Here is a 21,278-nt window from a genome sequence, read left to right as displayed (position 1 = left end):
CAAGATGGTTTTTTCTTCCTAAAAATCATGCTTTTACCACAAACTAGGCCTGACAGATTTTATTTCTCTTATTGAGAGCCAAATATCAGACTGTGCATTTTGAGAGGAACATTATTGTAACGTGCGTTGTTTGAAGGAGACCAAGGTGCAGCGTGATTTGTGGTCATCATATATATTTAATTGAGAACAAGCAACAAAATAACAACGTGAAACCAAAACAAATGTACCGTTCCGTAGGCTACAAGAGCTGTACAAAAACAAAATCCCACAACATAGGTGGGGAAAAAGGCTACCTAAGTATGATTCCCAATCAGAGACAACTATAGACAGCTGCCTCTGATTGGGAACCACACTCGACAAAACACAAAGAAATACAAAACATAGAATGCCCACCCCACATCACACCCTGACCTCACCAAATAGAGAAATAAAACAGCTCTCTAAGGTCAGGGCGTGACAATTATTATGGTTCTATTGTACTGTATCAGAGGTACACAACATCAAGATCACAATGACAAATTGTTCAGAGCTGAAAAACACCCCAAATAATTATAGCATCAATAGGATTGACTGCATAAATAGGCAGGTTGCTCGTAATTGTAATAATTAATTTGCCGGTAACAAAAGGGCCCAGGACATAAAAATATACAGGTATACAGACAAATTGAGCCACATTTTTTTTATATCCAAGGTATATAATTCTAGGTAAACAAAATATCCATATGTGCTCCTTATGAAAGTTTACAGACGAGCATAGAGAGAAATAGCTGTAGAATGGAAATACAGTGCATTCAGCCTTAAAAAATCCTCAATCTACACACAATACCCCATAATGACAAAGTCAAAAGAGGTTTTAAAAAATGTTTGCAAATTTATAAAAAATGAAAAAACAGAAATTCCTTATTTACATAAGTATTCAGACCCTTTGCTATGAGACTCGAAATTGAGCTCATGTGCATCCTGATTCCATTGATCATCCTTGAGATGTTTCTACAAGAGTCCACATGTGGTAAATTCAATTGATTGGACATGATTTGGAAAGGCACACACCTGTCTATATGCGGTCCCACAGTTGACAGTGCATGTCAGAGCATAAACCAAGCCATAAGGTCGAAGAAATTGTCCGTAGAGCTCTGAGACAGGATTGTATCGAGGCACAGATCTGGGGAAAGGTACCAAAACATTTTTGCAGCATTGAAGGTCCCCAAGAACACATCATTCTTAAATGGAAGAAGTTTGGAACCACCAAGACTCTATCTAGAGCTGGCCGCCCGGCCAAACTGAGCATTTGAGGGAGAAGGGCCTTGGTCGGGGAGGTGACCAAGAACTTGATGGTCACTCTAGCAGAGTTCCATACTTACTCTTTCGAGATGGGAGAAACTTCCAGAAGGACAGCCATGTCTGCGGCACTCCAACAATCAGGCCTTTATGGTAGATTGGCCAGATGGAAGCCACTCCTCAGTAAAAGGCACATGACAGCCCGCTTGGCGTTTGCCAAAAGGCACCTAAAGGTCTCCCAGACCATGAGAAACAAGATTCTCTGGTCTTATGAAACCAAGATTGAAACTATTTGGCCTGAATGCCAAGCGTCATGTCTGGAGGAAACCAGACACCATCCTTACGGTGAAGCATGGTGGTGGCAGCATCATGCTCTGGGGATGTTTTTCAGTGCCAGGGACTGGGAGACTAGTCAGGATTGAGGGAAAGATAAACAGAACAAAGTACAGAGAGATCCCTTGATTCTAAAAACCTAGTTTTGCTTCTTTATTATGGGGTATTGTGTGTAGATTGATGAGGAAAATATTATATTTAATCCATTTCAAAATACGGTTGTAACATAACAAAATGTGTAAAGAGTCAAGGGGCCTAAATACTTTCCGAATGCACTGTATATCTAGAGGGAGCCTTATGGAATTACATACATTTTGACTGGGTCGCGTCTCCTGCAACCAAACTGATAGAACGAACGACCAGCCGGCTAGGGTAGCAAACCTAGATTTGTGTTGGGACTATATCTTGTGGAAGGAATAGTATGAATAAATTAATCAAAATAACTTTTTAATGAAAATATGTCAATCATTATTTGAATATGTTGGTAATCCATTGTATAAAAGTGATGATGCCCTCGAAGCTGGTGTTTGGATGATATATTGGCATGGTTTGCAGGACCTCGACTTGGTTTCGGGCCTCACAACACCCGTGCCAATATATCCTCCAAACACCGGCTTCTCGGGCATTATCACGTAAACATACATTTTGTGGTGGGCAGGAAAACTCAAATGCCTCTTGGAGATGTGTCACATTCTATGTTCTGATTTCAATGTGTTGTGTTTCTATGTTTTGGCCGGGTATGGTTCTCAATCAGGGACAGTTGTCTATCGTTGTCTCTGATTGGGAATCATACTTAGGCAGCCTTTTCCCTTTTGTTATTGTGGGAAGTTATCTTTGTTAGTGGCACTATAGCCCTTGTAAGCTTCACGGTCGTTTCTTTGTTTCTTGTTTTATTGGCGACATTCATTCAAATAAAGAGAAATGTACGCTCACCACGCTGCTCTTTGGTCCACTTCTTCTTCAGACGATCGTGACAAGATCATTGACTGGAAAATGGCATAGCCAATAGAATAACCAATAGTGACTGTAACTATGCCGTTCAGCTCATTTTAAGATCGCATATGGATACTGGTTAACACAGATTTACGCAACGTGAAAAACAGCAGGCTATTTCTGTGGAATAGGTGTGTTGGCCATATTCAAAGTTCAGTTGAGGGAGACAATGGTCAAATGTCCAACTTGGCCTTTAAAATGGTAAACAGGGCCTCCCGGGTGGCGCAGTGGTATAGGGCACTGCATCGCAGTGGTAGCTGTGCCACCAGAGACTCTGGGTTCGAGCCCAGGCTCTGTCGCAGCCGGCCGTGACCGGGAGGTCCATGGAGCGACGCACAATTGGCCTAGCGTCGTCCGGGTTAGGGAGGGCTTGGCCGGTAGGGATATCCTTGTCTCATCGCGCACTAGTGACTCCTGTGGCGGGTCGGGCGCAGTGCACGGTAACCAGGTGCATGGTGTTTCCTCTGTCACATTGGTGCGGCTGGCTTCCGGGTTGAATGCGCGCTGTGTTAAGAAGCAGTGCGGCTTGGTGGGGTTGTGTTTCGGAGGACGCATGGCTTTCAAGCTTTGTCTCTCCCGAGCCTGTACGGGAGTTGTAGCGATGACACAAGATAGTAACTACTAAAAAAAATTTGATACCACAAAATTGGGGAGAAAAGGGGGTCAAATTCAAAAAACAAAAAAATGTTAAACAGTAAACATACTGAAAAGATACAAAGAAATGGTGATTTGAAAATGGCACTGACATTTCTAAAGCCATACTTCCAAGTTGGAAAAAAATGTGAACAACCTAGAAGTCTCTAACTGGCAATGGAGCTGAATTAAAGGAGTTATTTTTTGCAATAATGTGCCCACCCTTTTCTTGCATGGATGCATTGGCAATTAACATGTGATGCGTGGCTAACACGTAGCCTATATAATGTGTTAGACAGAAAAATGTCAAGGTATTGGAGCTGCTAGTAGCTTGAACAAGATGTTGTGAGCATTGAGGACAAAGTGGAGTTCATTGAGACACGTAACTCTTAACATCAGCTGCATTTCAAACACATTATCAAGTTCAACCAGTATGGGGCTTGAGCTGATTTATTTCTGGCCTGTATCGAGTAACCAAGGTAAAATACAGTACAGTCTGCTGCTATCACTATTAGAAAATCTATGAGTAAATGGAGAGAGGATGGTGGAGCAGCAGCAAGGGAGGTTCAGTTTAGCATAACTTTGATTACTTGTCTTATCTGGGTGGCGCGATTGTGCTAAATTACTACCCTGTCAATCCGTTCAGCAGAGCTTGGAAACTCAAAAATGTTTTTGCAAGGGCCCGTCAAGGTGCTTAGCTCATGAAAACACACATCTTAAATATAGGAGAACAACGGAAGTAAATTCCTGTGAGAAGGTGCTTCGAGGTCATGAGTTCATAAGCTATAGTACTTATAGATGCAAAGACACAGAGGACTGTTACTGTAAAAAGGTTGAGTTGGGAGAAACTTTTTTAGTTTTAGATGTTCTGCAATTAAATCTAATTAATTGGAGATGGTAACATTCAATAGAGCAATTGAATGTCCCAAAATACAACCGCTGTGGGTCAAAACAGATTAGACCCAATGACACCATGATGAACAGCTTATTTGATAACCTTAAAGAATCACATTACTTTCAATTACTTGCATGTCAGATAACCCCCACGAAATGCCATTTTGGAACATTGTGACTTAAGGTAGAGGCTGCCGCAGTGAGCGCTGTAGACATCGTTCTTTCCAGAAGTGACTTTTCCTGCCAAGGGGACAAACTGTATAATGACATTAAAATCAGGTTTATACTAGTTGTGGATAACAAATTAAATGAATTTTCTCTAGACCACTTTAATCCTTGCTTTCGGGATATTGGCATGTGTGATAGGCAGATTCAGGTTATTACCATACTAAATGTTTGAAGTTTGTCACAGTTAAGTTTGATATTGGGTAAAAGTCAAATCATGTCCGCATGCATCTCAAAAGGCATTTTCTGAAGTTCTGAAGGCAATGCTTATTCTGTAACTGATAGGTAAAAAGGTAAAAGGTAAAAAGCAAGATTTACATTGTCTCTGTGTGTTTATATTGTTTTGAAGGATAGGTCTGCTAAACAGGTATTCATTGTATGGGAAATATGTCAAACATTTCCTATACAATGAATAGCCTACCTCGGCAGACGGGTTGCCTCCCACATTTAACAATGTTCCAGAATACACGTCTGCACAAAACCCAGCGTAGGTTGGGTCAAGCAGAATTGGACATCTGTCATGTTTCCGTGGGGATACTTTTTCCAAGAGCACAATGTTGATCTTTATGGCTGGTTGTGAGCCCATGTTGGCATGAACAACACTTCCCATATTCTTAATTCTCTGCATGTCCTATTCGTTTGCTGAAATGCATTTGACAACATGTCTTCCTCCAAACATTCCATGTATATACAGTATTTGTTCCCAACCTCCCGTTTCCGTCAGACAAGTGCCATTTTCTTGTTCTGTTAAGCTTGTCCCTTCAATCTGACAAAGGCATTCCTAAATGAAACGTAAAAACCCCCACAAAATAACACTTTAGTAGGGGCTTTTAGCCAAATCTGCTCCCTGCACCCAATATAATTAATCAATAAGGCTTGAGGAGGTGTGGTTCATGGCCAATATACCATGGCTAAGGGCTGTTATTAGGCAAGACACAAAGCAGAGTGCCTGGATACAGCCCTTAGCCATGGCAAATTGGCCATATACCACAAACCCCTGAGGTGCCTTATTGCTATTATGAACTGGTTACCAACGTAATTACATCAGGAACAAATATTTTTTTGTCATACCCATATATACCACGGATTTCAGCCAATCATCAAATCAAATGTATTTATAAAGCCATTTTTACATCAGCAGATGTCACAAAGTGCTTATACAGAAACCCAGCATAAATCCCAAACAGCAAGCAATGCAGATGTAGAAGCACAGTGGCTAGGAAAAATTCCTTAGAAATTCAGGAACCTAGCATTCAGGGCTCAAACCACCAGGTTTATAATACAGTATACTGTATTGAACTGTGTTACTGCTTTCAATCCAGATAATATTATTGGACTCTAAACAGAGTTTCCGCCAAAGAACCATTGCATTGTCTGCCATAAGAACAGCAGGGGCGTTTGGCTCACTGTTTCCCCCCATGGATGAGCATGAAGTAGAAATAAACCGTTTTCTTTGCTTGATGGGGATTCTTGTCAGACACCATCAAGGGAGACAACAACCACTGTTTGCATAACTATGTGATGGTTGCAGTAAATGACAGAACCACTTAATCCATGAGGATGTACAAATACACTGCTCAACACTGCATGTGTATTACACAAAGGTACAGCGGTTTGAAAGGCTGCACAATAAGCTTGGACATGGAATACTTACAAGAAGAAGAGAGAGCTATAAATTAATTATTTATTTGTCAAAACAAGCCTTGTGGTAGTATGATTTACTTGAGCAATTTTCTACTGCGATAGGTTCACAATGTTTTTTATTTTGCTTTGATGCATGAGTGCAGAACACAGTAAGTTATACTTAACAATGGTTATTATTTATACTGATTGTACCTCAGGAATTGTAATGCTATTTCCATGAGCATGGTTAGTATTGTAGTCAAATCAAATCAAATGTTATTGGTCATATACACATATTTAGCTCCAACGGTGCAGTAGTATCTAACAGTGCAGTAGTATCTAAAAACAATTCACAACAATGCTCACAAATTTAAAAGTAAAAGAATGTAAGAAATATATAAATATTAGTTTAAGCAATGTTGGAGTGGCATTGACTAAAATACAGATGAATAGAATACAGTATATACACATGAGATGAGTAAAGCAGTATGCAAACATTATTAAAGTGACTAGTGTTCCATTATTAAAGTGGCCAGTGATTCCAAGTCTATGTATATAGAGCAGCAGCCTCTAAGCTGCAGGGTTGTATAACTGGATGGAAGCTGGCTACTGATGACTATTTAACAGTCTGATGGCCTTGAGATACAAGCTGTTTTTCAGTCTCTCGGTCCCAGTTTTGACGCACCTGTATTGACTTTGCCTTCTGGATGATAGCTGGGTGAACAGGACGTGGCTCATGTCCTTGATTATCTTTTTGGCCTTCCTGTGACATCGGTGCTTTATGTGTCCTGGAGGGCAGGTAGTTTGCCCCCAGAGATGCGTTGGGCAGACCGCACCACCTTCTGGAGAGCCCTGTGGTTGCGGACAGTGCAGTTGCCATACCGGGCGGTGGTTTGTGAGGGTTTGAGTGACCAAGCCAAATTTCTTCAGCCTCCTAAGATTGAAGAGGTGCTGTTGTGCCTTCTTCACCACACTGTCTGTGTGGGTGGACCATTTCAGATCATCAGTGATCTGTACGCTGAGGAACTTGAAGCTTTCCACGTTCTCCACTGCGGTTCCGTCGATGTGGATATGGGCGTGCTCCCACTGCTGTTTGCTGAAGTCCATGATCGGCTCCTTTGTTTTGTTGACTTTGAGTGAGAGGTTATTTTCCTGTCATTACCCCTGCTTGAGTCTTTGATTCAGTCTGTGTCAAGTCCGCAGCTATATTTCCTTTGAAGTCAGGGGGAGAATATGCAATGAATCTGAAAGAAGCACTTCCAAATCAATGAGTCTGAAAGAAGCACTTCCTATTTGGATGTAATAGTGGCTCAACATCTCTCTCACTCCACTTTCCTAGATGGGCTGGTTGGTCATTCCAAGCACAGGGCTGGTGTATGGGGCCAAATGTTCAACTAGAACAGATCTTGACAGAGATTAGCCTATGTTTTTAATGTTTATACATGTTTATGCCTCTTGAGCCATGATAAGTCAAGGCAATGAATTGATTGGGGGATGGAAGGAGGATCCAATGCCAGCCCGACATAAGGTGACGCGAGGGGAACCCTGACCCCCAGAATTTTTTTAGGAATTCAGTCAAGATCTCAACTTCCTGTTGGGAGTTAGAATAGTTGAATACCCAATATGCAATTTAGAAATTGGGTAGTGCATAATAAGTTTTCACTCAATTAGCCCATGTTAGCATTTTTGGGGGGATTGTTGGGTAAGTTAGTCCAGCCACCTATTTAAACCTTGGAGTAATCATGGCCGAATTACCCACATGCCCATGGGCCCTGACCTGACCTTCCATGGGCCACTGTTGATTTTGTTAGTCACTCTCATTCAGATATCATATGAACATGGCATATACAGTAGGGCAAAAAAAGTAGTTAAGTCAGCCACCAATTGTGCAAGTTCTCCCACTTAAAAAGATGAGAGAGGCCTGTAATTTTCATCATAGGTACACTTCAACTATGACAGACAAAATGAGAAAAAAATATCCAGAAAATCACATTGTAGGATTTTTAATGAATTTATTTGCAATGACAGAGGTCAAATGTTTTCTGTAAGTCTTCACAAGGTTTTCAAACACTGTTGCTGGTATTTTGGCCCATTCCTCCATGCAGATCTCCTCTAGAGCAGTGATGTTTTGGGGCTGTTGCTGGGCAACACGGACTTTCAACTCCCTCCAAAGATTTTCTATGGGGTTGAGATCTGGAGACTGGCTAGACCTTGAAATGCTTCTTATGAAGCAACTCCTTCATGCAGTGTGTTTGGGATCATTGTCATGCTGAAAGACCCAGCCACGTTTCATCTTCAATGCCCTTGCCGACGGAAGGAGGTTTTCACTCAAAATCTCACGATACATGGCCCCATTAATTCTTTCCTTTACACAGATCAGTCGTCCTGGTCCCTTTGCAGACAAACAGCCCCAAAGCATGATGTTTCCACCGCCATGCTTCACAGTAGGTATGGTGTTCTCTGGATGCAACTCAGCATTCTTTGTCCTCCAAACACGACGAGTTGAGTTTTTTACCAAAAAGTTATATTTTGGTTTCATCTGACCATATGACATTCTCCCAATCTTCTTCTGGATCATCCAAATGCTCTCTAGCAAACTTCAGACGGGCCTGGACATGTACTGGCTTAAGCAGGGGGACACGTCTGGCACCGCAGAATTTGAGTCCCTGGCGGCGTAGTGTGTTAATGATGGTAGGCTTTGTTACTTTGGTCCCAGCTCTCTGCAGGTCATTCACTAGGTCCCCCCGTGTGGTTCTGGGATTTTTGCTCACCGTTCTTGTGATCATTCTTACCCCACGGGGTGAGATCTTGCGTGGAGCCCCAGATCGAGGGAGATTATCAGTGGTCTTGTATGTCTTCCATTTCCTAATAATTGCTCCAACAGTTGATTTCTTCAAACCAAGCTGCTTACCTATTGCCAATTCAGTCTTCCCAGCCTGGTGCAGGTCTACAATTTTGTTTCTGGTGTCCTTTGACAGCTCTTTGGTCTTGGCCCTAGCGGAGTTTGGAGTGTAACTGTTTGAGGTTGTGGACAGGTGTCTTTTATACTGATAACAAGTTCAAACAGGTGCCATTAATACAGGTAACGAGTGGAGGACAGAGGAGCCTCTTAAAGAAGAAGTTACAGGTCTGTGAGAGCCAGAAATGTTGCTTGTTTGTAGGTGACAAATACTTATTTTCCACGATAATTTGCAAATAAATTCATTAAAAATCCTACAATGTGATTTTCTGGATATTTCTTTCTCATTTTGTCTGTCATAGTTGAAGTGTACCTATGATGAAACCAAGAGGGGGGCAACTAAAAAGGCCTCTCTCATCTTTTTAAGTGGGAGAACTTGCACAATTGGTGGCTGACTAAATACTTTTCCTTTACACCCCATGGCAAAATTTGTATAATTCCAGAAAATTAACATTAAAACTGCAAAATGTTTTGCCCACCACCAAGAGGGGGGCAACTAAAACGTTTATTCCGGTGAGATGGGGTTGCCTCCCCCAAACAATCTTGCTTAGGGCCCCCAAAAGTCTGGGGCCGGCCCCGGGGGGATTATAAACACTATTTTCAAAAGAAAGTTGGAAGATTGAAATCTTGTTCCATGACTCAGAGTTTGGTCCAAAAAGCAGGTGCTGTCTTGTTTCGTTCTTCATCAAACAATATCAAAGGCATCCAATCATCCACTTCTGACTGGCATACAAAGCTTGAAGTGGTTTGCTATGATGGTTTGTTCACAATGAATAACAATATTGAATCTCAGAATAAAGTAATATCTGGGAATAGCAGATCGGAGACCCAAGAGAGCCAGCAGGAGATTGCTGTGTCTGACAATACTAAATATCACTGAATTTATCCAGTATATGTTATGTTTCCCAGCAAGAAAACCAAAATTGTATGCTCGAACAGAAATGACAACAACCAAAATGAAACAGGTGGGCTTTTAGGAGGGATTCTGAAAGACTCATGGGAGTGTCCACTGAATGTAGACTGGCAAAACCAACTGGGACCTAAAATACTTGAAGTGTGTATTAGGCTATGTAACTACGGTCTTTATATGCATGACCCTCATAAAGCAGCTACATCATGCAATCCTACCTCATTTGCACACACTCTATATAGACTTTGTATATTGTATTATTGACTGTATGTTTGTTTATTCCACGTGTACAGTTGAAGTCTGAAGTTTACATACACTTAGGTTGGAGTTTTTCAACCACTCCACAAATTTCTTGTTAACAAAATATATTTTTGGCAAGTCGGTTAGGACATCTACTTTGTGCAAGTAATTTTTCCAACAATTGTTTTCAGACACATTATTTCACTGTATCACAATTCCAGTGGCTCAGAAGTTTAGATACACTCAGGTGACTGTGCCTTTAAACAGCTTGGAAAATTCCTGAAAATGATGTCATGGCTTTAGAAGCTTCTGATAGGCTAATTGACATAATTTGAGTCAATTGGAGGTGTACCTGTGGATGTATTTCAAGGTCTACCTTCAAACTCAGTATCTATTTGCTTGACATCATTGGAAAATCAAAAGAAATCAGCCAAGACCATAGAAAAAAAGGAAGCAATTTCCAAACGCCTGAAGGTACCACATTCATCTGCACAAACAATAGTACACAAGTATAAACACCATGGGACCACGCAGCTCTTATACCACTCAGGAAGGAGATGCGTTCTGTCTCCTAGAGATTAATGTACTTTGGTGAGAAAAGTGCAAATCAATCCCAGAACAACAGCAAAGGACCTTGTGAAAATGCTGGAGGAAACAGGTACAAAACTATCTTTATCCACAGTAAAACGAGTCATATATCGACATAACCTTAAAGGCCACTCAACATGGAAGAAGCCAGTGCTCCAAAACCGTCATGAAAAAGCCAGACTACGGTTTGCAACTGCACATGGGGACAAAGATCATACTTTTTGGAGAAATGTCCTCTGGTCTGATGAAGCAAAAATAGAACTGTTTGGCTATAATGATCATCATTATGTTTGGAGAAATAAAGTGGGAGGCTTGCAAGCCGAAGAACACCATCCCAACTGTGAAGCACAGGGGTGGCAGCATCATGTTGTGGGGGTGCTTTGTTGCAGGAGGGACTGGTGCACTTCACAAAATACATGACATCATGAGGAAGTTAGATGATGTGGATATATTGAAGCAACATCTCAAGACATCAGTCAGGAAGTTAAAGCTTGGTCGCAAATGAGTCTTTCAAATGGACAATGACCCGAAACATACTTCCAAACTTGTGGTAAAATGGCTTAAGGACAACAAAGTCAAGGTATTGGAGTCGCCATCACAAAGCCCTGACCTCAATCCTATAGAAAATTTTATAAAATAATTTAAATGTTGAAAGATAATGATTAAATAGTTCCAATCTGAAACCATATAATTGTATGACATTTATTAGAATCATAAAACTATAATCAGATGATGTGTGTAGTTTTAGTCAGAATTAGAACAAGGACCTTTTGTTCCTTTTTAGTATGTAAGCAGGGTGCAAGTGGGAAACAAATTATAAGAGGAGCTATCGACAGACCAGCTGGACTACTGTGTTTCTTACAGGACATTCTGTCTCCAGCCGGGGAGGGGAGAAACTGTTAGGCTTGCAGAAAATTATGAAACATGTTGCAGATTAAACAATGTAGTGGAAAAACACAGACTGTCTCAGCAAGGCGTAGCTTTATATTTGAACTTGTTTGTGTTATAAAGACTGGGTTTGCATTTTTTAAGTTAGAACGATCTCGTGAAAAAACACTTTGATTTTTGTAAACTGGGACTCTTGTCTGCTTCATTCAACCAGAATCTTACAAACTCTGGGCTGCAGACTGAGTAGATTAATTGAAGTTTATGAACATTGATAACAAAATTCACATAAAAATGTGGTCCTTTGTGCCGGATTCCAACACCTGTCCCTGTCGTCCAAAGGTAACACGCCGAAAACCGTGCACAGGCGGGACGTTGACCTGTAAATTAAAGACGTGTCCCCTGACATGGTGGTTCCATACAGGCCGGTATATATCTAAGGTCGACAGAGACAGTGACGGAATCCAACTTACATTGCTTTTCCCAGCCTACAAGACAAGGTCAGTAAGTCTTTAGTCACGAATATGGGGGAATATTTTAAGACATCTTGGACTTGATATTCTAAACACCTAGAATGAATCAAGGATAGGAACTTGGGTATTGTAATGGATCTCATCCTCCTCTTCTGAGGAATAGTAGCTAGAAGGATCGAAGGACCAATGCGCAGCGTGGTAAGTGTCCATAATGTAGAATCAAAATAAACACTGAAATACAACACAACAACGTGAATGAAGCCACCTTGAAGTGGCTCATAGGCAGTGTGCCCCACCTGAGACCTCCCAGCCACCCACTAACCTTTCTACTAGTTGTGGATTTGTTCAGCCTACCCCGGCTCCTCGAGAGCCCCGCTTACCTAATCTGGAGCATTATGCAGGTGATCCTGGTACCTGCCGGGCATTACTTTCCCAGTGCTCCCTCATTTTCGAACTCCAGTCCTCTTCGTTCCCGTCAGACCGATCAAAGATAGCGTATTTAATCATGCTAATGTCCGAAAGGGCGCTCTCCTAGGTGACGGCTGTGTGGGAGCAGCAATCCACTGTGTGCCACAGCCTGGAGGAATTTATGGCAGAGGTGAGGAAGGTTTTCAATTCTCCGGTGCCCGGGAGGGAGGTGGCTCAAAAACTACTGCAGGTACGTCAGAACTCCCGTAGTGTGGCGATTACGCCGAGAGTTCCTGGAATCCGGAGGTTCTGTTCGACACCTTCCTCCACGGACTGTCGGTGGGGATAAAGGATGAGTTCGCAGCTCGGGAAATACCACTGGACCGTGGTTCTCTCATTGCCCTTTCGATTAAGATTTGTTGATGCTGGCGCATGTCCTAAGGAATACGGAAATCCCCGAAGTGTGGATTTCCGAGCAGAGCCCAAAAACTCCCGAGGTTCCTCAAAAATCAATGGCGATGGGTGAGTTGGATACTCCAGAGCCCATGCAACTGGGAAGAGCTAGATTATCGGTTGGGAATCGCTCACAAAGGCTGAATTCTCACTGTTGTCTGTACTGTGGAGGTGTGGTGATTGTATAGCCACCTGCCCTGTTAAGAAACCCTTTTCTTCAGTGGGTACAAGTACTCTAGTGAGCCAGACTGGGAGTCCCCTAATTCACGTCACCCGTACACCTTTTTTTGTGAATCTGCTGTGGGTAGACCAGTCTAAGTCTCTCCAGGTGCTCATTGACTCTGGGGCTAATGAAAGTTTTATGGATGCCACCATGGTTTCTGAATTAGGTATTCCCACTCAACCTCTCTCTGTCCCGATGGATGCAAGTGCACTGGACGGTCGCTCAATTGGAAGAGTCACCCATAGCACAGTGCCCATTCAGATACGGGTTTCAGGAAACCACAGTGAGACCATACAGTTCCTCCTCATTGATACCACCCATTGTTCCTGTTGTTCTGGGATTTTCTTGGCTCCAAAAACACAACCCTGTTATTGACAGGACCATGAGCTCCATCCTGGATTGGAGCCCGTTTTGTCATTCCCATTGCCTTAAAGCAGCACAGCCGTCGCCGAGACGTCTTCGTCAGTGCGTAAGCAAAGCCTCGGATGTCACTGCCGTTCCCACTAAGTACCATGACCTCCTGTAACACACCACCTTGTGGTCGGCTATATTCTCTATCCGGCCTCGAGACGAAGGCCATGGAGGAGTACATTAAGGATTCTCTGGCTACTGGAGGCATCCGTCCGTCTGCATCTCCTGCCGGCGCAGGATTTTTCTTCGTGGAGAAGAAGGACAAGACCCTGCATCCGTGCATTGACTACCGGGGTCTGAATGATATAACGATCAAGAATCATTACCCCCTACCACTCCTCTCCTCGGCTTTCGAATGTCTCCAGGAAGCCACCATTTCTTCCAAGCTGGACCTTCGGAATGCCTACCAACTGGTTTGGAATCGTGAAGGAGATGAGTAGAACAGCATTTAACACAGCCATCGGACATTATGAGTAACAGGTCATGCCGTTTGGGCTCGCCAACGCCCCCTGCTGTCTTCCTGGCTCTGGTAAACAATGTGCTCCGGGACATACTAAATCGTTTTGTGTTCATGTGCCTTGACGACACACTGTTTTCCCCCGGTCTGCCCATGAACACGTTCTCCATGTCAGACAAGACCTTCAGCACCTCCTGGAGAACCAGTTGTTTGTGATGGCCAAGAAGTGAGTTCCACCGCTCTACAATCTCCTTTCTGGGATATGTCATCGCGGATGGAAATGTCCAAATGGATCCTGAAAAGGTGAAAACAGTGGTAGATTGGCTTCAACCTACGTCCAGGGTGCAGTTACAACGTTTCCTGGGGTTTGCTGATTTCTAATGCCGTTTCATTCTGGATTACAGCACCATGGCGGCCCCCCTCTTTGCACTCACCTACGGGTCACACCCTCGGTTTCCGAAACCATTCTCCCAACCTCATGCCTTGCGGCGTCAGTGGGTTGGGGTATTGAAACCTTGGTTCACAAGGCACAACATTCTCAGCCTGAACCTGAAGGGGGCCCGGCTAACCGGTTGTTTGTCCCAAACTCAGTCCGGTCCCGGGTCCTGGAATGGGCTCATTCCTCCAGGCCGACCTGTCATCCAAGTTCCGTCGAAACCTAGCCTTCCTCCGATTACGTTTCCGGTGGCCCACAATGGTTCCTGCCTTCATCACCACGTGCACCGTGTGTGCTTAGAACAAGACTCCACGACAAGCTCCTTCTGGCCTTCTGCAGCCACTACCTGTCCCTCATCGTCCCTGGTCCCATATCTCTCTGGACTTTGTCACTGGGCTTCCTCGATCTGATGGCAACACCGTTGTTCTGACGATAGTGGATCGGTTCTCCAAGGCCACCCATTTCATCCCTCTCCCCAAACTACCCTCTGCCAAGGAGACGGACCAGCTCACAGTGCAGCTTGTCTTCCGGATCGATGGATTCCCGGTGGATATTGTCTCTGATCGGGGTCCTCAGTTCTTGTCTCAGTTCTGGAAGGTGTTCTGCACTGTTATTGGGTCGTCGGCCAGCCTATCCTCTGGATTCCATCCCCAATCCAACGGCCAGTCGGAGCGAGCTAACCAGGACCTGGAAATCACCCTAAGATGCCTGGACTCAACCAAACCCACAACCTGGATCCGGCAACTGGTCTGTGTGGAGAATTGCTGGAACACCCTTCCCTGTTCAGCCACAGGACTCCCGTTTTGAGTGCTTCATGGGGTATCAGCCTCTGCTCTTCCCAGAACAAGACCAGGAAGTCAATGTACCCTCGGCCGCCGGATTCCAGCTCCCTCGCTACCACATTGGGCAGAGGGTATGGCTTTACATACGGGACCTGCCCCTTCGGGTGGAGTCCTGCAAACTGTCCACCCGTTTCATTGGTCATTTTCCCATATCTAGAGTCCTTAGTTCCACTGCTGTCCATCTCATGTTACCTTGTACCCTCCGTATTCCCCCTACTTTCCATGTGTCTAGGATTAAACCCGTGTCTCACAGCCCTTTGTCTTCTGTCTCCAGGTGCACTCCTCCCCGTGCCATCAATGGCCATCCGACATACACAGTAAAACGCCTCATGGGTGTTTGACCACGGTGAAGGGGTTTCCAGTACCTGTTTGACAGGCAGGGTTACGGCCCAGAGGAGAGGTGCTGGGTTCCCGCTAGAGACATCCTGGATCCAGCCCTCAAATCCTATTATGGTCTGGACAATATTATTGGCACCTACTAGAAGTACTGTAATTAGAAATAATTAGATTTCAAGCAGATGATTCTCATTAACTTTGGAATTGAACTCACCTGTGGTGAGTTGAAGGTGCCTGCAGTATAAAAATCACGTATTCAACCAGTTTGAATAGAGAAAGTACTCATTCTCCTGTTTTGTGTCAGTGTGTGTCCCGCAATGAGAATGGACAAAATAAAGAAAACCAGATAATTATCTGAGGAGGGCAGACGGGGGGGGCACAGAATGCAAATAGTCCTGGTAGCCATTTGATTACCTGTTCAGGAGTCTTATGGCTTGGGGGTAAAAACTGTTGAGAAGACTTTTTGTCCCAGACTTGGCACTCCGGTACCTCTTGCCATGCGGTAGTAGAGAGAACAGTCTATGACTGGGGTGGCTGGGTTTTTGACAATTTTTGGGCCTTCCTCTGACACCGCCTGGTGTAGAGGTCCTGGATGGCAGGCAGCTTAGCCCCAGTGATGTACTGGGCCGTACGCACTACCCTCTGTAGTGCCTTGCGGTCAGAGACCGAGTAATTGCTGTACCAGGCAGTGATGCAAACAGTCAGGATGCTCTCGATGTTGCAGCTGTAGAACCTTTTCAGGATCTCAGGACCCATGCTAAATCTTTTTAGTTTCCTGAGGGGGAATAATGTGTTTGGACCATTCTAGTTTGTTGTTGACGTGAACACCAGGGAACTTGAAGCTCTCAACCTGCTCCACTACTGCCTCGTCGATGAGAATGGTGGCATGCTCAGTCCTCCTTTTCCTGTAGTCCACAATCTTCTCCTTTTTTTGATCATCTTGTGGGGGATGTTGTTATCCTGGCACCACACGGCCAGGTTTCTGACCTCCTCCCTATAGGCTGTCTCATCATTGTCTGTGATCAGGCCTACTACTGTTGTGTCGTCTGCAAACTTAACGATGGTGTTGGAGTCGTGCCTGGCCATGCAGTCATGGGTGAAGAGGGAGTACAGGAGGGGACTGAGCATGCACCCCTGAGGGGCCATCGTGTTGAGGATCAGATCTGTGGATCTGTTGGGGCGGTACGCAAATTGGAGTGGGTATAGGGTTTCTGGGAGAATGGTGTTGATGTGAGCCACGACCAGTCTTTCAAAGCACTTCATGGCTACAGACGTCAGTGCTACGGGTCAGTGGTCATTTAGGCAGGATACCTTAGTGTTCTTGGATACAGGGACTATGGTGGTCTGCTTGAAACATGTTGGTGCACAGTCATAGTTCATTGTGTTGGTTGTGGCATGTGTCTGGCACCGTCTCCTATCTTAACTTAAAGAACATATTCTGGGTGTTCTACCAAGTAGTCTAAAGGAAGAGGTCATGACGGGCCCTCATATCTTTACCATGCACAGGCAGGAACTAAGGATTGTTTGTGAAACCAAAGACAAGTAAAATTTCCATTACACCTTCCTGGTCTTTGTGGTAGAATCTGTGTTTGAAATTCACTGCTCGACTTAGAGACCTTACAGATAATTGTATGTCCATGCAACTTATTATGTAACTTAAGCACATTTTTACTCCTAAACCTAGTTAGGCTTGCCATGACAAAGGGGTTGAATATTTATTGACTCAAGACATTTCAGCTTAATTTTTTAAATTAATTAGCACATAAAAAAATCTAACATAATTCCACTTTGACATTATGGGGTATTGTGTGAAAAACAAAATCAATTTAATCAATTTTAAATTCAGGCTGTAAATGTGGAAATAGTCAAGGGGCCTGAATACTTTATGAATATAAGGGCACAAGGCGAGACCCAAATGAAGACACAGGAGACAGATGGTTGAGCTCCGATATTTATTATACCAAAAGGGGTAGGAAAAAGGCAGGTCTGGAACATGCGAGGGCTCATAAACCAGTTCAGAGTCCAAACAGTACCAGGTGATAGGGAGGCTTGAGATCAGAACAGGCAGAATGGTCAGGCAGGCAGATACGGCGTCAGGACAGGTAAGGGTCAAATCCAGGAGGGCCAGGAAGAAACAGAGACTGGGAAAAATAGGAGCTAGGAGAAACGCTGGTTGACTTGGCTGGCGTTGCAAGCGCAACGCTCTACTTACTGAGCTACAGAGGACCACATTTGATTATCCCCTACAGATGGTTCAACTAACTGTCAAAAACCTGTTCAACCAACTACCTGTCTTCATGACCACTTTGACCTATTGAATTATAAGTAATTGAATAGAATAATTTAAATCACACAATGATCACTGGTTAGGCTACTGATACTTAAACAGGTTAATGGAATGGGCCATACTGTGGGTGTCCATATTAAATACCTATTTCAACAGTAGCCTGAGGGTAGCAGTTCAGGAGAAAAGGAGGAGAGTTGAATGGCATTGAAGCTTGTCTGGAGGTTACTTAATTAACACAGTGTCCAAAGAACGGCCAGAAGTATACAGAATGTTGTCGTCTGCGTAGAGGTGGATCAGAGAATCACCAGCAGCAAGAGCGACATCATTGATGTATACAGAGAATAGACACGGCCTGAGAATTTAACCCTGTGGCACCCCCATAGAGACTGCCAGAGGTCCGGACAACAGGTCCTCCAATTTGACACACTTTGAACTCTATCAGGGAAGTACTTGGTGAGGCAATCATTTGAGAAACTAAGGCTGTTAAGTCTGCCGACAAGAATGTGGTGATTGACAGAGTCGAAAGCCTTGGCCAGGTCGATGAATAAGTCTGCACAGTATTGTCTCTTATCGATGGTGGTTATGATATCACTGAGGACCTTGAGTGTGGCTGAGGGCATGAGCGTGGCTGAACATTAAATGTTCATGAGTGGCCTAGTTACAGTTTTGACTTAAATTGGCTTGAAAATCTATGACAAGTCATGACAATGGCAGTCTAGAAATTATCAATCAACTTGAAAGAGCTTGAAGAATGTTTTAAAGAATAACGGCAAATATTGTACAATTAAGGTGTGCAAAGCTCTTAGAGACGTATCCAGAACGACTCAGTTGTTATTGCTGTCAGAGGTGCTTCTACAAAGTTGACTCAGGGGTGTGAATACCTATGTAAATTGAATATTTCTGTAGTTCATTTTTTTTAAATGTGCAAATATGTCAAAAAATAAATTTTCACTCTGTCATTATGGGATAGCGTGTGTAGATGGGTGAGAAAAAATGTATTTAATCAATTTTGAATTGAGGCTGTACCAACAAAATATGGAATAAATCAAGGGGTATGAATACTTTGAAGGCACTGTAAGTTCCCCTCTAGGCAAGATATGCACTTACTGTAATAATGCCTGAACATTAAAGATGTGTCATATTGCTGTTAAAGATAAAGTACCTGTTATGTACTTGAGTGAAGACCCAAAAGCGGTTTTAACAGAAAACAGAGTTCTTTAATGAAAAACAGGAATGGCATAAATCCTCTTCCAACGTAGTCAATGGAACAAAAAGAACGTTAGTATAATGCAGGATGCACCTGCCAGGCAGACTCCGACAGGATAGGACAAGGTGGAAGCAAACGGGACGACAGCTTGCTTCTGGCATCAAAAACACAAACAAGAATCAGACACTGAAAGTAGCAGGAACAGAGAGAGAAATAGAGACCTAATCAGAGGGGGAAGAGAGAACAGGTGTGAAAGAGTGAATGAGCTAGTTAGGAGGGATGTAGAACAGCTGAAGAATGAGAGACAGAGAAGGTAACCTAAAAAGACCAGCAGAGAGAGACAGAGTGAAGAGAAAGGACAGGAACAGACATAACAAGACATGACAGTACCCCCCCACTCACCGAGCGCCTCCTGGCGCACTCGAGGAGGAAACCTGGCGGCAACGGAGGAAATCATCGATCAGCGAACGGTCCAGCACGTCCCGAGAGGGAACCCAACTCCTCTCCTCAGGACCGTACCCCTCCCAATCCACTAGGTACTGATGACCACGGCCCTGAGGGCGCATGTCCAAAATCTTACGAACCCTGTAGATGGGTGCGCCCTCGACAAGGATGGGGGGAGGGACGAGCGGGGGCGCGAAGAACGGGCTTAACACAGGAGACATGGAAGACCGGGTGAACGCGACGAAGATAGCGCGGGAGAAGAAGTCACACTGCGACAGGATTAATGACCTCAGAAATACGGAACGGACCAATGAACCGCGGGGCCAACTTGCGAGAAGCTGTCTTAAGGGGAAGGTTCTGAGTGGAGAGCCATACTCTCTGACCGCAACAATATCTAGGACTCTTGGTCCTACGCTTATTAGCGGCCCTCACAGTCTGCGCCCTATTACGGCAAAGTGCCGACCTGACCCCCTTCCAGGTGCGCTCGCAACGCTGGACAAAAGCCTGAGCGGAGGGGACGCAGGACTCGGCGAGCTGAGATGAGAACAGCGGAGGCTGGTACCCGAGGCTACACTGAAAAGGGGATAGACCGGTAGCAGACGAGGGAAGCGAGTTGTGGGCGTACTCTGCCCAGGGGAGCTGTTCTGACCAAGACGCAGGGTTACGAAAAGAAAGACTGCGTAAAATGCGACCAACAGTCTGATTGGCCCGTTCGGCTTGACCGTTAGACTGGGGATGAAAGCCGGACGAGAGACTGACGGAAGCCCCAATCAAACGGCAAAACTCCCTCCAAAATTGAGACGTGAACTGCGGGCCTCTGTCGGAAACGACGTCAGACGGAAGGCCATGAATTCGGAAAACATTCTCGATAATGATCTGAGCCGTCTCCTTAGCAGAAGGGAGCTTATCGAGAGGAATGAAATGAGCCGCCTTAGAGAATCTATCGACAACCGTAAGAATAACTGTCTTCCCCGCTGATGAAGGCAGTCCGGTGATAAAATCTAAAGCGATGTGAGACCACGGTCGAGAGGGAATGGGAAGCGGTCTGAGACGGCCGGCAGGAGGAGAGTTCCCAGATTTCGTCTGCGCGCAGACCGAACAAGCGGCGACAAATCGACGCGCGTCACGTTCCCGAGTGGGCCACCAGAAACGCTGGCGAATGGAAGCGAGCGTACCCCGAACGCCGGGGTGGCCGGCTAACTTGGCAGAGTGGGCCCACTGAAGAACGGCCGGACGAGTAGGAACGGGAACGAACAGAAGGTTCCTAGAAGAAGCTCGCGGCGACGGAGTGTGAGCGAGTGCTTGCTTTACCTGCCTCTCAATTCCCCAGACAGTCAACCCGACAACACGCCCCTCAGGGAGAATCCCCTCGGGGTCGGTGGAGACCTCAGAAGAACTGAAGAGACGAGATAAAGCATCAGGCTTGGTGTTTTTTGAGCCCGGACGATAAGAAATAACAAACTCGAAACGAGCGAAAAACAGAGCCCAACGAGCCTGACGCGCATTAAGTCGTTTGGCTGAACGGATGTACTCAAGGTTCCTATGGTCAGTCCAAACGACAAAAGGAACGGTCGCCCCCTCCAACCACTGTCGCCATTCGCCTAGGGCTAAGCGGATGGCGAGCAGTTCGCGATTACCAACATCATAGTTACGTTCTGACGGCGATAAGCGATGAGAGAAAAACGCGCAAGGATGGACCTTGCCGTCAGAGAGAGAGCGCTGAGAAAGAATGGCTCCCAC

The sequence above is a fragment of the Oncorhynchus masou genome, chromosome 24 (assembly GCF_036934945.1).
Source record: "Oncorhynchus masou masou isolate Uvic2021 chromosome 24, UVic_Omas_1.1, whole genome shotgun sequence".
Classification (NCBI taxonomy): domain Eukaryota; kingdom Metazoa; phylum Chordata; class Actinopteri; order Salmoniformes; family Salmonidae; genus Oncorhynchus; species Oncorhynchus masou.
The sequence above is the reverse complement of the archived record's forward strand: the minus strand, read 5'-3'. Positions refer to the sequence as shown.